Source organism: Giraffa tippelskirchi, chromosome 11 (genome assembly GCF_054371585.1).
Source record: "Giraffa tippelskirchi isolate mGirTip1 chromosome 11, T2T-mGirTip1v1.2.pri, whole genome shotgun sequence".
Taxonomy (NCBI): Eukaryota; Metazoa; Chordata; class Mammalia; order Artiodactyla; family Giraffidae; genus Giraffa; species Giraffa tippelskirchi.
In genome coordinates this window covers 103,400,217-103,420,272 of record NC_137285.1, presented here as the reverse complement: position 1 = coordinate 103,420,272, position 20,056 = coordinate 103,400,217, and the positions used below count along the sequence as shown (strand labels likewise).

Genomic DNA, 20,056 nt, shown 5'->3' with positions numbered 1-20,056 from the left:
AAGTTTAGTTAATCAGGCAGCAGTTTAAGTTTTCCAGCCTAATGGGATTGGGATGAATTTTTCACTTAGAAACAAATCTCATCCACGCTTTGGCATGCCTTGTTTCCTGACATATGTCATAGTTTTCCTGTGGGAAGATAGGGAGAGATTTTATTTCAGACTTCCCCCGCCCTGACTGCCTTTGCTTTCTTCCTTTTCCAAAAATCAAGATCTGGATAAAGACAGCGAAGGAAAGGGACCATGCAGGATCCACTCCAAGAAGAGAGATGCTGAGATTTGTGTTTCTGATGTGATGGCACATGTCAGGTATGTGCCTGTGGGGTTGTGAGTGGCAGGCAGAGGTCTTCTAGGGCAGGAAGGCTTGTGCTGAATTTCTGCTCTCTCGTGATTAAAGGCTGCTCTCCCCACTCGTATCCCTTAGGATTGTGTTGGCTGCATGGAACAGAAAACCAGCTACAGTCAATGTATGTACTGGGGGCAGGGCAGGGGTGTCAGCCAGTGCTACCTGTAATAGAGGTGAGGAGAGCTGCTGACAGCCTCCAGCAGTTTCACCCTTTGAAGGCTCCAGCCTAGGGCCAGGGGACATGGGTTTGAACCCTGGTCCAGGAGGATTCCATATGCTGCAGAGCAACTAGAGCTGTGTACCACAACTACTGAGCCCATACTCTAGGGTCTGTGAGCCCCAATTACTGAGCCTGCGTGCTGCAACTACTGAAGCCCGCCCACCCAGAGCCTGTGCTCTGCAACAAGAGAAGCCACCACAATAGGCTCGCACACCACAGCAAAGAGTGGCCCCCACTCACCACAACTAAAGAAAGCCCGCATAAAGCAGCAAAGATCCAATACAGCCAAAAATAAATAAAGAAAAAATAAACCAAACATGTTGCAACTTATTCAGAAAAAAGTTCTGATAGAAGGGAAAAAGAAGACATGGACAGAGGAGCCTGGCAGGCTATAGTCTATAGGGTCACAAGGAGTCGGACACGACTGAAGCAACTTAGCAGCAGCAGCAGACCTGGTCTGGAAAACCAGTGGTGTCTGCCATCCTCTGCAGTTACTACTGCTCCATCCACAGTCAGTGAAGTCCTGCTTTTCAACCCCAATGTCATGTCAGGGTTACCTGCTCCTCCTCTCCTGACAGTCTGGCCTCCTCTCCTCTGCCTGGGGCCTCACCAGCACTAGCTTCCTTACCCGCTTCATCTTGGGACGAGAGAACAAAGCAAATGCAGCTCACAGGTGTGGTCTGGGCCCAGGGTACCAGTGCTCAGGGAACCAGTTCTGAAGACCGTTTGGTTAAGCTGAAAGGTTGCTGCCTGGAGAGAGATCACAGAAGAAAGTGTTCAAAATGCTATCTGGAGAGGTGGGCTAGGGTAGGATCATGTAGGATCTTGTGAGCTGTAATTCACTTAAATTCATTATACGTGGGTCACCATGCAAGACAGTGGGGTGTATAAATGGAGTAAGATGGCTGGCTGATCTCAAGGAGTTCTCAATCTACTAGGGCCTCATGCGTGTGTGTTCAGTCATGTCTGACTCTTTGTGATCCCATGGACTGTAGTCCACCAGGCTCCTCTGTGAGATTTTCCAGCAAGAATACTGGAGTAGGTTGCAACGTCCTCCTCCAGGGGATCTTCCTGATCCAGGGATCAAACTGGAGTCTCCTTATTGGCAGGTGGCACACATGAAATTAAACACAGAAAAATTCAGACTATGGTATGTATATGCACAGATGCAGAGACAATGCAGTTCATGACAGCATGGACAAGACAACTTTAATTTCAATAAGATGATATTTGAATTTCCCTTTGCATGGTAGATGCGATTCATGTAAGTAGAGAAGGGACAGGATGTCTTAAGCAGAGAAGATTATACGAACAAAAGTTTAGGGGCAGGCAAGCAAGCAGAGTATTTGAATAATTGTGAGTGGCCCTGTTGGTCTGGGGAACAGTGTTTGCCAGGATTGGGGTGACCAGAGTGATAAGATGGGGAAGGCAGGGCAGAGAATGGGTCAGGAGATGAAGCAGAAAAGCTAGGTGGGTGTCGGGTGGTAAAGACTGAATGCTGGATTTTAAGCAGTTGGATTTTAACTTGTAGAGAATCGGAGCTTAGGAAGGTTAGAATCACATCAGTGTTGTAGAAACTAATTTCCAAACAAGAGTTAGCATAAGAGTGGGGAGACTGAGGCTGGCACCATGGAGCCTGAACTAGAACAGAAGCAGTGGGGGAGAGGCATAAGGATGGCGCATACACTTTTCCAGATGAATAACAGTGTTGAAGCAGTGTCATTTCCAAAGTCAAGGAAAAGCGGAGAAGGAGAGTCAGCTCTTGGGGTGGGGGGTGGGGTGGTCAGATGATGGATCCAGGGTGAGTACTGCTGAGCCCCTGGAGATAACTCCTTCAGGTTTCTGGGGTAAGGACCAGGCTGAGAGAGTGGGTCATTAGCCCTAGGTGGGTGGCAAAATCATGATTGTGGATTGGACTGTCCAGGAACGACTGTCCTCCAGCAGAGGACAAAGAGCCCAATGCAGCTGCTTGAGGGAGAAGCTGAAGAGTTGGAGAAAGATCAGGAAAGGAGGAAAGGAGCATGACCAAGGAGTGCTTTTTAAGTGGTAGAACTCTTTGAGCCAGGAGTTAGGAAATAGTTCTGTCCTAGGATCTGGGGGCTTGGCATTTCGCTGAGATCTGGGAGAGCAGGCCTTCAAAGTCCTACAAAGCAGAATAAGTACAAATGGACCCAGAGTAAACAACTGGTGGGCAGGGTCTGCTCGGGTCCTGCAGTCTGCACCCCAGGATGAAACAGCACCCAAAGGGACCTGCTAGGAAGGACAGGGGTCTCCTCGGATGGCTTCTGGTCTTGCTCTTTTAATTTTCCCTGCAGGCCCTCTGCTTCCTGTCCATGGACGTTTGACCTGGGTTGCTGACATGCTGAAGGTCTGTGTTTGCCACAGAACAAGGCAACTGGGGGCAAATGCTATCCACATGGGGTCTGAGCTGCACTATTGCAGGATATTTTGCTCAGCGCAAGCTGTAAAGCACAGATGAGTCTGTAAGCTTGAAACAGTTACACTGTCCATCCAAACCTTAAGTCTTGGCATGGCTCTTATTTGGGAGGGGTGGTGGGGAGGGTTTCGGTTTCTGTCCTTTCTCGTCCTACTGTCACTGTGGCTGGGCGCCCCTGCCCAGCTCTCTTTCCTTGTTCCCTGGCCTCTGGAGATGCAGGGCTCCCTTCATTGGCGTGCAGGCCCATTTCCCAGCTTCACATGAGCCCTGCTCTCCTGACAGTTCCTCACCTTTGACTGTGGGATCCTCGACACTGCAGAGTCTGCCACTCCCCAATTCTTTGCCCTTCAGAGGCTTCCCACTGTCCTGAGAAGAAGAGTTGGATTCACCCAGGAACCACCTGGCCTGCCTGGACTGGCATCTGCATCCCTCTCCAGCCTGTCTCCTCTGCTCCAGAGCCACAGCAGCTCCTTTCATGCATGTGCCTTCTGCCTCAGGGCCTTTGCGCACGTGGCTTCTGTTCCTGTTTCAGAATCATTTCCCAATCCCACCTGTCACTCCAATCCTTGGCTCCTTCACCTCCTCTCCATAACACCTCCTGACCCTTCAGCTTGCTTCTCAAATGCTTCCTCCTCAGGGCTCAAAACCATTTTAATGACACATTTATCCATAGGCTTATTTGATAAATCTTTACCTCACCCATTGGTTCTAGTGTGTGTTAGTCTCTCAGTTGTGTCTGACTTTTTGTGACCCCATGGACTGTAGCCCTCCAGGCTCTTCTGTCCATGGAATTCTCCAGGTGAGAATATTGGAGTGGGTAGCCATTGCCTTCTCCAGGGGATCTTCCTGACCCAGGAATCGAACCCAGGGCTCCTACATTGCAGGCAGATTGTTAACCGGCTGAGCCACCAGAGAAGCCCCATTGGCTCCAAGGGACCATGACTTTCCTTTCACTGTGCAGCCTGGAGCTTGGCCCAGGGCTCAGTGCCCAGTAGCTCCTCAAACCATAAATGTGCTGAAAGAATGAGGCAGCTGGTGACCTTTTTCACTGTCGTCCGCATGTGTCGTAGGGGCTTAGATGGATTTCTTCTTCCCCTAGAAGGGAGCCAGGATTCCTGCCGGAACAAGCTTGTGTGTGACTCCATAGCTGTGTCACCCCAAACCCCCTCAGCTGTGGCCCTGGATGGACCGGGGAGAAGCACATTTGCAGCCCTTCCACACGTGATGCAGCTCCTACCGTCCCTCTGCGGCTCTTCGCTGCCCTCGGGCACCTGAGTAATTTGACCAAACACCATGGCATTCTCTGGTAAGACAAGGGCTGATATTAACAGGTGGCATGGCTTTGGAGTTCTGCTCCCCTGGCCCGTCGTTTCCCAATCAGACTTGTAGAGCCGGGGTCTGAATTGTTCTCCCCAAGAAAAACTCTGAAAAACAACACAGTGAGGTGGCAGGTGGTAGCATTCAAGCGCGTCTGCAAAGGAAACGGGCCTCGTGAGTGGTGTGGCTTGTCTCTCAGAGCAAAGCAAAAAGAAGAGAGAGAAGGGCAGTTGGAACCAAGTGCTCATGTGTAGAGGAAAAGATTTGCCCCTGCAAATCCATGTAAAGTCACACGGATCTGAGAGATCTGAGCCTGGTTTTGGTGAAAGAGCTTTGATTTTCATGGGCACCCAAGGAACTTTGGGGACTGGGCCAGAGTGAGGTGTCCACTCTGTCCAAGGTTCAGTGCTCATGGAGGCGTCTTGTCCTCTCGAGCGTTCCCCACTCTTTCTCAGTAGCCACTCATGGCTTCCACATCTGGGCAAAGCCTTCTGGAACCCATGTTTATTTCCTGCCTTGGGGTTTTGAGACTGGACCATTTCTCGAGATAATTCAGTCACAGAGGATCCATCTGGAAGGCGGTTCTGGATTATCGAGTCCCTCTCCTTCACGTCACAAATGAGAAAACTGAGGGCCAGGGCTGTGAGTGTTGAGGTAAGGCTGGCCGTACCCATGGTTCTAGGCTACAGGATCTGTGAGGAAGTCCCTGTGGCCCCTCTCAGGCTTGGGCAGCTTCTCCCAGGAATTCCCGGCTCCATCCTGCTCGGTCCCCCTGCAGGCTCCTCTGGGCAGCTTCATGGCCAGCAGCGTGACTTCCTGGCTACCAACCGAGTGGCCAGCCCTTGCTGCATTCGTGGTTTCTGCCAGCGCCTGGCCTGGAGTCCTTCCTACAGGCCCTGCTCCTCACAGGAGCTGCCTGCTGCTGAGCGCCCACTCTGCGCCCGGACTCAGCTCCGGGGGTCAGTGTTCTCACCGCCATTTCATGAGGAAGGAAACTGAGGCTCCAGAGCGCCCTTCAGTGCTGTGCTCAAGGTCACATCACGGGTGGAGTGGCCGAGCTAGGAGTTAAATCTCCCCATTTAGGTTTGTCGTCTCGAATTTGGATCTGAGACGTGGACTGGGGAGGGGGGCAGTACTGTGACCCTGCAGGGGCAGGACGAGGGGCCCCGATGAGGAGGATCTGGGCTGCAAATCTGTGGTTCCGGCGAGCCCCCTGCCTCCAGCAGCCCACCGGGCTCTCGCTGAAAATGACAACTCCAGCCAGAACCGGCGCGCGCGCCTACGACACAGCCATTCATGCTTTAGGTGCGCATTCCCCTTAATTGCCAAGCCTCCCAGTTAACGTGGGTTGCAGTGTCTGGTGCAGGGTTATTTTCTCGTATTTTTCCGTCCCCCTTCCCGCCCTCCTCCCCGCTCCCCGCCCCCCCCCGACCCCCACGCCGTTTACTATTTCGGAGAGACACTAGCTCTGTCACCGTGTTTGTCTTGCTCCTTTCCCACCCTCAGCCGAGGAAAACCAAAAAGCAACAGCTGGCGGCGGATGCGCGCGCGCTGGCCCGTCCCCGCGGCGGCGGTCTCCTGTTGCATCTCCAAGAGGCCTGCCCTTTGAATCCCGCCCGCATCCAGGAGCGGCGGCGGCGCGCTCCAGGGGCGGGCAGCGCCGGGCGAGAAGAGGGTCCGCGCGCCGACGCTACCCGGAGGCCGGCGGACGGTGACACCGCGGTCCCCGGAGTCCAGCCCCGGCAGAGCCCCCGCCCACCACTCCCCACCCCAGCCGGACGCGCCGCTCCAGCCCGCCCTCACCCTTCCCAGCAGGGGAGGCGGGAAAAACAGCGAAAGCCTCGCCCACCGCCCTCCCCCAGCCTCGCCACTCCCAGGCTCCTCCGGACTCGACTCATCCTCCTGGGATTGTCTCGGAGGGGACACGCCGCGCAGGTAAGCAGCTGCAGAGGTGGCGAAGTTGGGTTCCTCTAACGACGAGGGAGAGGGGCTGGGGTGGGGACCGATCGCGCGGCGCCAGGACGCTGCCAGGGTAGGTTTGTTTCGGTGGGTGTGAGCGGTTCTCGCCAGGCACACCGCTAGGGCAGCGGAGACCTGGTAGGAGATGGAAACCCAAACGGGAGGTGGGCGTCGGAAGAGAAGAGGGGCCGCCGAGGGGGAGACAGGACGTGGCGGTGGGGGTGAAGCTGTTCGGGCAAGGCGTTTGCTGCTGCCTGGAGCTTGGGGCTGTGGCTTTGGAAGAGGGGGAAAGGGCTGCTCTCCTCATACCGGGGGGGGGGGCAGTTTTCCCTTTGTTACTTGGAAGCTGTGGACGCTTGAATATGCCGATGGGAAGACGGGGAGGTGGCTGACTGTGAGTGTGCACACATGAGCCATGCAAAATGGGACTTGCTGATTTGGCGCTTGGGGGGACGGGGGAGCTGGGGCTGGGCAGTGGGCACCGGGAGGAGGGGCAGGTAAAAAAAGGGCTGGCGTTCCAGCGCATGGGGTTCATGAGAGTGTCTGCATCAATGTTCCTCTCCTCTTGTCTAACCCGTCCTGGCTTCTTCCACGGGGGCCCTGGTCCCCCTGCCCCATTCTTTCCTTTCCTGGTACCCTGCCTTCTTTCCCCAGCAGGGCTGGCCCTGGCACAACCTTCCCCATTGTGTCTCTTGGGCTTCCTTGCCGAGTTGGAAGGGGCTCCTGGCACTTGCTTCTGGGCTCTTACAAGTGGTGGCTGGTGGAGGAAGCACCTGAGGCTGGGAGCAGGGAGCAGGCATGCTGGAGAATGAGCCTGGCCAGGCCCCCACTGCCCACATCCAGCCTCAGGGGTTGTGACTTCCAGGGCTTCTCCCCGCCAGTGTGGCCGCTGTCTCCACTTCCTTTGTCTTCTTGGCATCGTGCGCTCTGCCTAGGCCCAGATTTCCAGGTTTGGAGATGGATCAGTGGGCAGCCCATGTCTTCTGTGGAAGGGCCCCCACTCTGGGGTCCCATGCCCTCATCGTGTGTATGTGCTGATGTCTGTATCTGTTTCTGCCTTGGCCTTTTTCACGTGACCTGCCCAGTAGTTACCATGGAAACCCCTTTTCAATTCTCAGCCTCCCTCCTTTTCTGCCCATTCCTCACCTCCATATCTCCTCCCCTCCCCCCAGCATGGTTGCCTAGATACTGATTATCCCTGACTTCTCTGGGTAGGAGACCCTGAAATGCTAGCTCCCACCTCACACTGATGTGGCCCCTAGCCACTCCAGCTCCCCCAACACACAGTACACATCACAAACACACCCCAAACATGCACGCTCGCCACACCACCCACACACTCAAGACACACACCTACTTGCCACACATACTGCATAAACACACAGCACACATATATCATATCACATGTACACCATGTACACACCAAATACACCATACATATACCAAACCACAGCACACAACCTACAAGGCTACCATACTGTGGCCAGCAATAACATATACCATTGCTTCCCTACAATAACATATACCATTGTTTCCCTACACACACACACACACACACACACACACACACACACACACACACACACACACACACACACACACACACACACACACACACACACACACACACACACACACAGTACTTCTTCTGAACAGGTCTCCAGCTGGAGGAGAGAGCGCGGTTTCCTGCCTCATCCAGCTCTGTGGAAGAGTATGTAGGGGAAGGCTCAAAAAGGCTAGGAGGAAACATCGCCCTTAGAACTATGCAGATGGGGGGAGATGCACTTCCAGACTCCCTCAGAGGGGAGCCCCTCTCCTGTGTGCTAGATGCAAGAGGCTGGGCATGGACCAGAATTTAAGTCTCTCCACAGTGCTTCCTACCTGCTTTGACCCTAAGAAAGCCTGAGGCTCCTGGCCCCTCCTAGGAATCTCAGTTCTGCCCCTGAGCCTTCCTGCCTAACACAGGATCAGGCAGCTCCAAGACCTGCTGAGGCTCTGAGCCTCCGCAAAGGAAGGAGGAAAGGTGTGACTGTGTTAGGAGAGCAGGGGAGGGCAGGGAGAGGAGACAAAGCCTGGAGCAGGGTTGGGAGGAGGAGGAGCCAGCAAGAGAGGAGCCAGGTGTATTTAGAAAGTATCTAGGGTGATGATGGGTGGGGAAGGAGTGTCCAGGCTGCCCTCTATCCCCCAGGGACACTTTCCTGCTTTCTCCTTGGCTCCTCCAAGCACATATCTGTGTGTCTTGGACAGGAAGGCGGTTTGCCAAGGGCTCCTGGATTGCTAGAGCTTTCCCAAGACCTGTAGCTTCTCTACGGGTCTGGTGGTAGACTCTGGAGGCCAGGGTCTCCTTTCTGGCCACCTTTGATCTTTGGACTGACTTGGGCCCCACTTCATTCAATTATTCAGTGAATTGCTTTAAGTACCTACACGACTGAAGCGACTTAGCAGCAGCAGCAGCATGTGTTCATTGCCAGGATCACGAGGAAGACAGAGTCCCTGACCTCAGAATCCTAGATTTCTCAGAGCCAGAAGGGGGACATCCAATCAGGACATCATGCAAATGGGAAAATTGAGGCTCGGAGGTCACACACTCCACTGTGACTGAGGCCTCTGACTCTTCAGCCAGGGTTTATAACACTTCTGTCGCACATCACTTGCTTCACTTGCCTTTGTTTCTTTGTTGCCAGCAATCCTCTGGGGACTACCATGTGGGTGCCCTGGTGGATAGGGAGCCTGCTCCATTCTGTTTTCTTGGAGAATGTGGCCAGGAGAGGAGGGAGCAGAAGCAGTTCCCTAGACCCCGGAAACTCCCTGCAGCCATAGGGAAGGAAGCCAGAACATCAGATCGCCTGTAAGTCAGAGCCTGGCTCCGTAGGACCTCGCTGGCAGCCATCTGGATGACAGACTGTGCCAGGCAGCCCCCAGGACTCACTATCTAACAAATCACTCACCAGCTTCTGCCTGAGCACCTGAGGATGCAGACCAGGCATGACAGGCTCCGCCCCTGCCTGCAGCATAAAGGAGGTGAACCTTGGGGTGCAGACCCAGGTGTAGGCCTGGCTGTGGTCCAAGGGGAAGTGCATTCAAATCACAGATATCCCTTTTAGATGCAAACTGGGTTTCTGGTAATAGTCAAGAATGGCTTAGACTGATCTCCAGCAACTGAAAGCCTCCACGATTTTATTATTTTTTTTAGTTTTTGGCCACACCACACAGCATGCTGGGTCTTAGTTCCCCGACCACAAATTGAACCCTAAAGCCTCCACGATTTTATTTTATTTTATCTTTTTAGTTTTTGGCCACACCATGCAGCATGTTAGATCTCAGTTCCCTGACCACAGATCAAACCCAAAAGCCTCCACAATTTTAGACCTCTGTTTCCTCATCAGCCAGTAGAGGGGTCAGATTTCGTGATTTCTAAGGCATTTGTTTTCCTCCCAGTTTTTGTAGATTGTACACTCTTGAAAAAGATCCCTTTTCTCTCTGGGTGCCAAACTGTGCTTATAATTTTATAACACAGGGGTGTAGCTGAGCGGATCAGGAAAGGGGCTGGTCTCTGGTCACCCCTGAGAAGGCTCCCCTCTCACCCTGTGAGACAGGAGATGCTCAAGAATCCAGGACCGAGTTCTTATCTCCCAGGCTGCAGCCCCTGGCCCCTCCTGGACACCATGTCCACTTGGTCTGTTTTGCCTGGTGGCGTCTTGGGAGGTGTGGTCTCTGGAGGGACAAGGCCAGATTCATTTGGGTCTATGAATCCTCTGGACAGAGAACCTTGGGGCAGCTGGAGAGCGTGACAGGAGGCGCCGGTCAGGGCTGTCTGTCTTTGATGAGAAGCACAGTATCTCTGGTTGAGACAAAACCTTGGATCCAATTTGGCAGCATCTTCTCTGCCCTAGAATGGGAAGGGGGAGGGGAGACTCTTGACCTGGGAAAGTATGAAGTCAACCTGGAGGCCACACAGGAACACACTTGTTACAAAGACACGCGGGGGAGCGGGAGGCTCAGGAGGGGCGCTGGGGCCGTGGGAATGTGGCTGCTGCAGCTCAGAAACTCTGATTTGGGGCCAGGGATGAGGGAGGATCTAGTTGGAATGACAGTGACCCTCACGTGGCTGGAGGGCAAAGCCAGGCCTCGGGAGGAGACCAGAAGCAAGGTCTTAACTTCGTACGTACATCCCTTTAACAACTGTTAACTGAGTCCCTCCCCTATGCCAGGCCCTGTGGGCTTTCCAGGACCCAGAGCCCTCTGAAATGATGGTTTCATTCCTCTGAGCGCTCCTGCCTGGTCCCCCCCTTTCTCCCCGGCTGACCTTACCTCACCTTCCACCCAGAAGGACCCCCCCAACCTCTTTCTTCAACAAGCAGGGCCCCCGCACTCACTCACGTATAGCTCACACTTGCACTCTCTCTCCCCTTCTCACTCATACATAATATCCATACCTGACACACAGGCGTGAGCTCACAGGTTCCCTGCACCCTCTCACCTCACTCAGCTGCAGTCTCTCACCCAGACCATTGTGATGGGCTCTCTCTCCTTCCACTTTCTCAGCCCTCATGCTTTTAATTACCACTGATCCATGGGCCAGTATTCCAGCCTCTCCATGCCTGTTAGTGAGGACGGGTCCCTGGCACTCGCCCTCAAAGCTCTCTGGGTCCTGGCCGCAGCTATTGCACCAGGCACCTCCATATGATCATCCAGAGCCTTGGACTTCCTACCCTCTGCCTCTGCTCGGGCCCTAGCAGGAATGAACTCTTACTTTGGCCTGCAGAGCAGGGGATGGTCGCCTTTGGAGACGCACAGACTTGGGGTCTAATCTGGCTGCTGATGCTTCTTGCTTGTTTAACTCTTCTAAGCCTCAGTTTCCTTATCTGTCAAATGGGGATGAGGATTGAGCAGGGCTAAGTTATGTCAAGTGCTTCTTTGTGCCTAGCATATAGAACACACTTGCTAGATATTAACTGCTCTAATAATAATGATAATAGTAATGACATATTGTTATTATTATTAGAATTTCTTTCAATTTTTTAGGACTTCCCAGGTGGCGCCAGTGGTAAGGAACCCATCTGCAATGTAGGAGACATAAGAGATGAGGGTTCGGTGCCTGGGTCAGAAAGATCCCCTGGAGAAGGGAATGGCTACCCACTCCAGTATTCTTGCCTGGAGAACCCAATGGACAGAGGAGCCTGGTGGGGCTACAGTAGTCCATAGGGTCTCAGAGTGTTGGATACAACTGAAGTGGCTTAGCATTCATTATTGTTACAGTGTCCTTTGAGGCCCCTCTCCAGTGCTCATTCTTTAAGATAGCTTTTCCTATTTCTTAGTAAGGGCTTCCCTGGTGGCTCAGAGGGTAAAGCGTCTGTCTGCAATGTGGGAGACTTGTGTTCGATCCACCGGTTGGGAAGATCCCCTGGAGAAGGAAATGGCAACCCACTCCAGTCCTCTTGCCTGGAAAATTCCATGGACAGAGGAGCCTGGTAAGCTACAGTCCATGCGATTGCAAAGAGTCTGCACATTTCTTAGTAAGCAAACTTTCCTCTTCCTGGTACCCGTGAAATGCTCTGTTGCTTCTTCCCTTAGAGGACACTCCCACTGGGCCTGCACTTGGCTACCTATGTCCATGCCTGCTCCCCACACCCCCTCCTGCTTCTTCAAAGGCAAGGTCCGTTTTTTCCCCAGACAGGGTGGGGCATGGTGTCAGACATGGAGCAAGCCCAGTGAGCATCTGTGAATTGAACATATGTGGGGAAAGGTCCTCACCCACCAGGGCATGTTGAAAGCCCACTTGCCCCTCCAAGCAGTCTCCTGCCTGTCACTCATCCCCCAGGTGCACACCGCACACACCTAAAGTGTACATTCCTTTTTGCCCATGTGTCATCTCAATCCGTCTATTCCTTTGGTAGAGTTTGAAATCTAGGAATTTGACTTCTTTGGAGGTCTGGGGGCTTCCCAGGTGGTGCTAGTGGTGAAAAATCCTCGTACCAATTCAGGAGATGCAAGAGATGCAAGTTTGATCCCTGGGTTGGGAAGATCTTCTGGAGGAGGCCATGGCAACCCACTCCAGTATTCTTGCCTGGAAAATTCCGTGTGCAGAGGAGCCTGGCGGGCCACAGCCCATGGGCCTGCAAAGAGTCAGACACGGCTGAGTAACTGAGCACAGCTCAGGAGGTCTGGGAAATGCTTAAGGACTGAAGGCAATGGAGGCAAGCTGATTCATCGTAGTGTTTTGGTGACTGGGATTTGATGGAGACCTGGAGAGTGGGCAGGAGGAAATGGGGGGAGGGGAGCACTGAGAAAGTTTAAAAATTCCTTTAAAATTCCACACAGATCCTCGAGTTGTTTTGAGCTTAGGTTGGATTTGACTTAAAAGGATAATGGTGCTGAACATCTGATCCTTCAGTCATCGGCATTAACTGAGCAGCCACTCTGCAAAGTGTTGGAGATTCAGAGAATGCCTAGAAGGTGCCTCCCTTCTATGGGGCTCATAGTCTGATGGGGGGACCTGGAGAGAGGCGTGGGCCTTGGCTCTGTGGGGATTGGGGCAATGAGGCCTGTAACAGGAAGGAGGAGACAGTACGTTTCCTGAGGCTGAGAAGAACAAGGTCAGGTAAACCTCCATGCAGGCAAGTGACCAGGTTCGGCAGGTTTCCAAGGATACGGGCCCATAGGTCAGGATCATCCCATGTCATTTCCACCACCAAGCAAGTCAGTGTGAGCACAGACAAAGTGCCCTGTGGGCTCAACTGCCCACCCAGAGCTGTGCTTTCAAGGCAGTGGGCTGTTGGGCAGAGAGAGTGGCAGGGGCCGGTCACGCTGCCTGGTACTGCGGTCTGCCTGTGGGCAGGGTCTCATGGGCCTAGGCCCTGGGCCTCTGGTCCTGGCAGCTGCGCTGAGTTTCTGTTTCTGCTGCTGGGGCTGTTTGTCTGGCCTCTCTTGAATGGCCCTTTGTCAGCAGGCCTGGGGAGGTGACCCCACGGCTGGCCTGACTCACTTGCTCATGCCCGCCCGGCCTGCCAGGGCCCTGGCCTGGGGCTTCTGTGCACCGCGGCCCACCATCCTGACTCCCTGGAACTGGTCTGAGGTCCCCTCGGGGGCAGGGGCGTGGGCGCCCGGGCTGGCAGGCGGCATGCCTGGTCTCATTCCCTGACTCACTCCGGACACCTCGTGTCCTGGGCCTGTGGCGGGGTCGTCCGCACAATGCTGCCCTGTGTTCCCGCCTCTGGGGGCTGTTAGAGGAAGCCACGGCGTGACGGCTGAGCTGGCGCTGCAAAGACTGTCATATTCGGCGGTGACGGGGGGCTAGGGATAGCAGCAAGGCCCCGCGACCCTGCTGGTGGGCCAGCTTGGGGTCTTTCCAAGGAAGTCTTTTTAGAAACCAGGCCTGTGTCTGTGATTTGTGAGTCTGGTGTGTCGCTTCTAAGAGAGGGCTTTATTTCTTTTCATGGTCAGTTCTTTTCCTTTTCCTCAGAAGTAATTCCACATTAAAGATAAAGGTGCCTCCTTGTTCAAACAGTAAGTTCTCTGTGCATGATAAAGGAGTTCTGTCCCTCCCACTCCCCCTGTGCAGGATTGGGCCTGGGCTTGAGGACCAGGAAGAGCTCTGTGTCATGGGGACCAGTAGGGCCACCCTGCATCCTCCCAGCTGTTGGGGGGTGCCCTCCTCCATGACGGAAGGATGGTGGACAGACCCACAGGTGGGGCTTCTCAAGGAGACCCTGTCAGGCCTGAGGGGCTGGGGAGGAAGGGGCCACCCTGGTGGGTGTCAGCTGCAGCAATCTGGGCCAGAGACCCCTGCCCTGCTTGTCAGCGGTCCACCCGCCTCAGGGCAGTGCAGGAATTCAGTGAAGTGACTGCAGCCACCGTGAGCCCCTCAGTCTATTAGAATATCACCACCCCCTGCTCTCTCCTCGGTCCCAGGCTTTGACTTCTCTATGCTCTTCAGCCCTTCTCTGGAATTTTGTAGTTAGGCTATTAAACAGAATACTTGATGTTTAATGCTTATTTGATGAGCATTTAACATGCAAATCAAGGGAAGACGTTGCATTTTCCTCTGAAGCCCACAGATCTATCCGTGACCTCTAGTTGGACCCAAAGCACTTGTTTTAAAAGGCAGCTTTAAAAGCCGTTGTTGGGTTTTTGGCTCCGTGGTTCTGAACCATAGAAACCCAGCCCCTATTACAGAAGCATCGGACTCCACCAGCAGGGCATAGGGCTCCACGCTGCTTGCCAGGAAGGTGACCAGACGTGGGCTTGATGGGGTTGGGGAGCTGTTTTGTTTTTTTGATGGATATTAAATTGTTTTTAATGGACTTTTTAAAGAAAAATTTTAGATTTATAGAAAAACTGAACAGCTAGTACAGAGAGTTCCAACACAACCCGCCTGCACGGTTTTCCTGATTACTGTCTTACCTTAGTGTTGTGTATTTGTTACAGTTGATGAAATAATGTTGATATATTATTATTAGCTAAAGACCACCTTTATTGAGATTTCTTTAGTTTTCCCCTAATGTCCTTTTTCTATTCCAGAATCCCATCCAGATAACCACATTCCGTTTAGTTGTTATGTCTGCTCAGGCTCTTCTTGGCTGTGACAGTTTCTTAGACTTGCCTTGTTTTTGATGACTTGGAGAGTTTTGAGGAGGACTGGTCAGATATATTATAGATATACCCTTTAATGGGGACTTTGATGTTTTTCTTGGCTTATGGGTTTGGCGGAGGAAGATCACAGAGGTAAAGTGTGATTTTCCTCACGTCAGATCAAGAGTGTGTACCATCAGCATGATTTATCCCTGTTGATATTGACAAGGAGGGCTAGGCTTCCAGTCCCTTTCAGCACCCCCACTTCTGCACAGTTCCAAAGCCTGGTGGTAGGAGCTGTGCTCTTTCCCCTCCTCAAGACAAACATCAGTCTGTCAACCAGCACTCACTGGCTGTCTGCACCACCCCAGCTCTTACAAGTTATGGGGTAACAGAGACCTTCCAGCCAGGAGAACCTTGTTAAAAAGAGAACGTATTCCAGCATGTGTTGTGTGGCATGTCAGTGCTAATGACAGATCACAGGTGCTCTTTGAGTCTGGAGAAAGAAGCCATGGCCTGGAGTGGGTGCTGGACAAAGACAGTGTTTCTCAGCCTTGGCTGCACATTAGAATGAGTGTACGTGTGCGTGCTCAGTCCCTCAGTCGTGTCCGACTCCTTGTGACCCCATGGACTGTTGCCGCCAGGCTCCTCAGTCCATGGGATTCTCTAGGCAAGAGTACTGGAGTGGGGAGACATGCCCTCCTATGGGGGATCTTCCCAATGCAGGGACCAAACCCAAGTCTCCTGCATTGCAGGTGGATTCTTTACTGCTGAGCCACCGAGGAAGCCCAGAATGAGTGAGGGATTCTAAAAATGACTGATGCCTTGGTCACACCCCCAGAGTTTAGAATTTGGTGGGACTTAGTTGATCCCCATTATTATTATTATGCAAAAGCTCTCCATGTGATCCTAAGATGCAGGATTGAGAACTGGAATACACAGGGAAAGGAAGGGCGTGCTCAGTGGAGGGAAGAGAATACTCAGTGGCTTGGAACTCGATATACATGTGGTGGGGGATGGGAGTAGATCATCTTAGCTGAAAGTACTGGGAGGAGATACTAGAAGGGTAGAAAAGAGATAGACTTAGAGGTATTTATATGCCAGGCTAAAAAGTTTTGATTTTTTAAAAAGTTATTAGGGTATGGAAACACCATGAATACACTTGAGTTTGGTAGAGAAGTGATCAGCATACACGTTAGGTGTATTAAATCATACATTAATGTCCAAGATAGATCATAGAGAGAGGGTGAAAGATAGGTGCAGCTACTACAGTGTTGGGCTTCCCAGGTGGCGCTAGTGGTAAAGAATCCGCCTGCCAATGCAGGAGACCTAAGAAGATATGTGTTCGAAACCTGGGTCAGGAAGATCCCCTGGAGGAGGAAATGGCAACCCACTCCAGTATTCCTGCCTGGAGAATCCCATGGACAGAGGAGACTGGTGGGCTACAGTCCATGGGGTCGCAAAGAGTCGGACACGACTGAGCAACTGAGCGCGTGGGCACTACTCTATCATGCAAGGTACCACAGCAGCCCAGGGGAGCAGTGATGAGGGTCTGAACTACAGCGAGCAGTGGAAGAGAAGATTATAGAGATCCTGCAGGAGTAAGCACGGCTAGGACTTTGCCACAGATAGGACGTGGTGTTCCGGAGGCGGGGAGCAAACCCTGTGAGCTCAGTGAGACTGTAAGCTCCATGAGGCAGGGACTCTTGCTGCAGTTCCCCCAGTGATAACTGAGGTCCTGGGCAACAGGAGGCCATCAGTACATGTTGTTAATTTGGTTCCTGGAAGAATAATGATACCATTCTTTCCAAAATTGTCCTTCTTTTCTCCACCAATTTCTCCACCTAAATGCAGGCAGATCTCAGCTGTTTGGAAATCAATCTAATTCAATAACTTGGGCCGAGATGTAAATAACTGTTAGGATTGGAAGTATTTACCTTTCAAACAAAACGTTTGGTGGAATTAAGAACTCTCTCCTTGGGAGAATGTTGCAGGTGTGGATATATTTTTGAGTAGAGATCATCTTTATTTCAATTCTACACCTTAATCTAATTTTGAGCCAGACCAGAAAAAAAACAGGGGTGAGGTCTGCAGCTTGGCAACCTGCTCTGAAAGGCTGTCAGTTGCTGGGCTGGTAGTTCTGTTGGCATGCCCTGTGAGCCTGGCTCCAATGGCCAGGACCTCCTACAACCTGTCTGGGATACTGTCTTGCTTCCTGCATAGATGCAGATGTTCTGCTGGGCAGAGAGCAGCAGGGTGCCCAGCAGGTACTGTGGGGAGGCTTGAGAGGGAGAGAAGACAGCCCATGCTGGTATGAAGCTCATCTGAGAGTGAGTGACGGGAAGACCTGTGAACAGCTGGGGTCCAGCGATGGCTGATGGATGAGCCAGCCCTCCTGCCTCCTAAGGGGCTCTGGGGTCCCAGCCTTCACATCAGTCATAGTGGACACAACAGAGCTGGGCAGGAAACTGTGAAAGGGGAAGAAAATGACATCATCGGTGTCAACATTAAAGCTGTTGAATTTTATCTGGGTTATTCTCTTGTCCTGTTTTTTCTCCACTGGACTGGGTCAGACCACTTCCATCCATTGAGCCCTGGTTAGTCTCAAGTCAAGGTCGGCATTTTGATTTCCCTTAGTGCCTATGCATTGCCGCACTTGCCAGGGAGGCAGCAAGGAAGAGTGGAAAAAGCCTAGCACACGGCATCCACAGAATTAGGGGCCGATGCCAGCTGTGCCGTTGTCAGCTACGGGGCCTTGGACAAGTGATGTAACTCTGAGCCTCACCTTCTCGAATCTGTAAAATGGGCCTGATAGCCAACATCTCCTTTGAGCTGACACTTGTGAAGTTGTCTGGTAAGTCAAGTGTCTTACAGATATTTGATGTTAGGGGCATCGTCACCATCACTGTGATCATCCCCTTCAGCTGTCATGGGCAGGGAGCAGGGTGGGTGGATCATACACAACACGCTTGGTCCCCCTCTGTCTTACGACAGCCACAGGTACACTCGAGGGTCTGAGGCTGAAGGACAGGAGGCTCTGGTCTGACAGACCTTACTCCAGTCTCCCTTAAACCCAGGAGGCAGGAGGACCAGGGTGTCCTGGGCACAGCATCCCAGTCTTGCAGAAGTCCCCTTGGCTCCCCCCAATCCCGGGATTCTCAGGGCCCAGGCCTCCTAGGGAGACACCCTGAAGGGGCCCCTTGCGGGAGGCAGTGGCTTCTCCTGGGAGGCCTCTGGGTTAGGAAGAAGGCTAGGCGTGCTGAACGTGGGGTGGGGCACCTGAGGTCCACCAGGGCTAAACCTCAGGCCCCTGGCCGCTGCCCAGCAGGCTGCTGGAACAGCAGAGATCCTGTGTCTCCTGTTGGGCAGCCGCCCTGCAGCCAGAGCGGGATGTGAACTGGCTTCTCCCAGGAGCTGCAGCTGTCTGTTGACCCTTCTCTCCACACCCCACCCAGGCACATTTTCCTTTCTCTGCTCTTTGGAGCACTGGTGTGACTGGGACAGGCAGGGCGTGGTGAAGTCTCCGGGGGAGCCAAGGATGGAGGCCCAGCTGGGGGCTCATGGGGAGGAAGACAGTGTGGAGCCTTGCTTGATGTTTCTCCAAAGTAGATTTCTTTTCTCAGCAGTCTCCAGCCTCTCCTTGCTTGGCCAGCATGTCCATCCCTTGTTCAGTTTCCATCAGGAGCGCCTTTTCTTTGTTGTTCAGCTGCTAAGTCGTGTCTGACTCTGTGACCTCAAGAACTGCAGCACGCCAGGCGTCCCTGTCCTTCACTATCTCCCGGAGTTTGCTCAAGTTCGTGTCCATTGAGTCGGGGATGCCATCCTACCATCTTATCTTCTGTTGCTCCTCTTCTTGGCCAGCCTCCATTCCGTCCCAGAGCCTCTTCCTTTTCCCTTTGCCTGCCTCTCTTGCGCTTCTCTTTGGGCCCCCTCCCCTGGTCAGCTTCTCTTCTATGGGATTTCTTTCCTTTTCTGTCTCGTGTCCTCTGTCTTGCTTCTGGGTCTCTGGGTGGGGGCTCCCGCACTTGGGGCTGGGAGGCTACGTCACCCTCCTCAGCTGCCCCAGGCAGATCTGTGCTCCTCACGCCGCCTGTCGGCGGCCCTGGGTAATGCAGCCTGTTTTTCTGGAGGAAGGAGAGGGCAGTGGCGCCTGGAGGTCTTTTGATTCTGTTAGCTGGGGTCTGGAGAAGGCAATGGCACCCCACTCCAGTACTCTTGCCTGGAAAATCCCATAGACGGAGGAGCCTGGCGGGCTGCAGTCCATGGGGTCACTGAGTCGGACACGACTGAGCGACTCCACTTTCACGCATTGGAGAAGGAAATGGCAACCCACTCCAGTACTCTTGCCTGGAGAATCCCAGGGAGGGGGGAGCCTGGTGGGCTGCCGTCTATGGGGTCGCACAGAGTCGGACACGACTGACGCGACTTAGCAGCAGCAGCAGCAGCAGCTGGGGTCTGCCTGCTTCCGCTGTGGACCGAGGCCTGTCCCTGCCCGTGTTGTGGGGACACTGGAGCCTTCCGGGGGTGGAGGGAAGTGAAAGAAGGCTACTGGGGCCTTTCCCCAGTTCTCTTCTCTGTTTCTCTTCCCCATTTGCTAAGTGAAGCTGGAAAATCAAGGCGGAAGCTGAGGAAGGAGGTGGGGGAATGATGATATTAATAGTATCAGCAGTTGATACTTTAAAAGCACGTGCTATTTACCAGGCAGAGACTTCCTACTGTGACATGATATCCCTTCGTTGCAAATGATCCAAACCATTGCATCTGGTTGAGGCAAGGTAGGGAGTCTGTGGGGCCGGCCACAGTACACCTGGCCGGGACCCTCTCCCCATCTCTTCTCCCTGCTTCCTTCTCCTGCCAGCTCTTCCCTGGTGAGCTGCTACCTGATTCTCCGCACCAGGTTCCCCCACCCCCACATCTCACACCTTGGCTGCTATGAACCCTCTTCTATTAATAGCTTCCAGACCATGTGACAACCCCTGAGGGACACTGAAGTTTCAAACCCAGTCCTTTTAGCAACAAGGGGCGGGGAGGGGCTGCGATTGGCAGCCTCCAGGAGACCTACAAGGTTGGAGCTGGGGAGGAGCTGTCTACTCTCCAAAAGGAGATGCCAAAGGGACAGCTGTGGGTGAATGATAACTGCTTATGCACAGAGGCTAGTTCATCTAATCCTCACAGCTCCTGAGATTCCTGTTTTACAGTTTCAGAAGCA

At 53.2% G+C, this 20,056-nt stretch overlaps 1 protein-coding gene across 3 annotated transcripts in view; it reads left to right on the top strand.

The window, feature by feature from the left end:
• Window positions 1-6,213: 6,213 nt before the first annotated feature.
• The window catches only part of FXYD6 (FXYD domain containing ion transport regulator 6), a 35,666-nt gene continuing 21,823 nt past the window's right edge, over window positions 6,214-20,056 (top strand). For all 3 annotated transcript variants that reach the window (XM_081541058.1, XM_081541056.1, XM_081541054.1), the window contains exon 1: window positions 6,214-6,252. The gene's annotated coding sequence lies outside the window, so the exon portion shown is untranslated. The remainder of the gene's footprint in view (window positions 6,253-20,056) is intronic.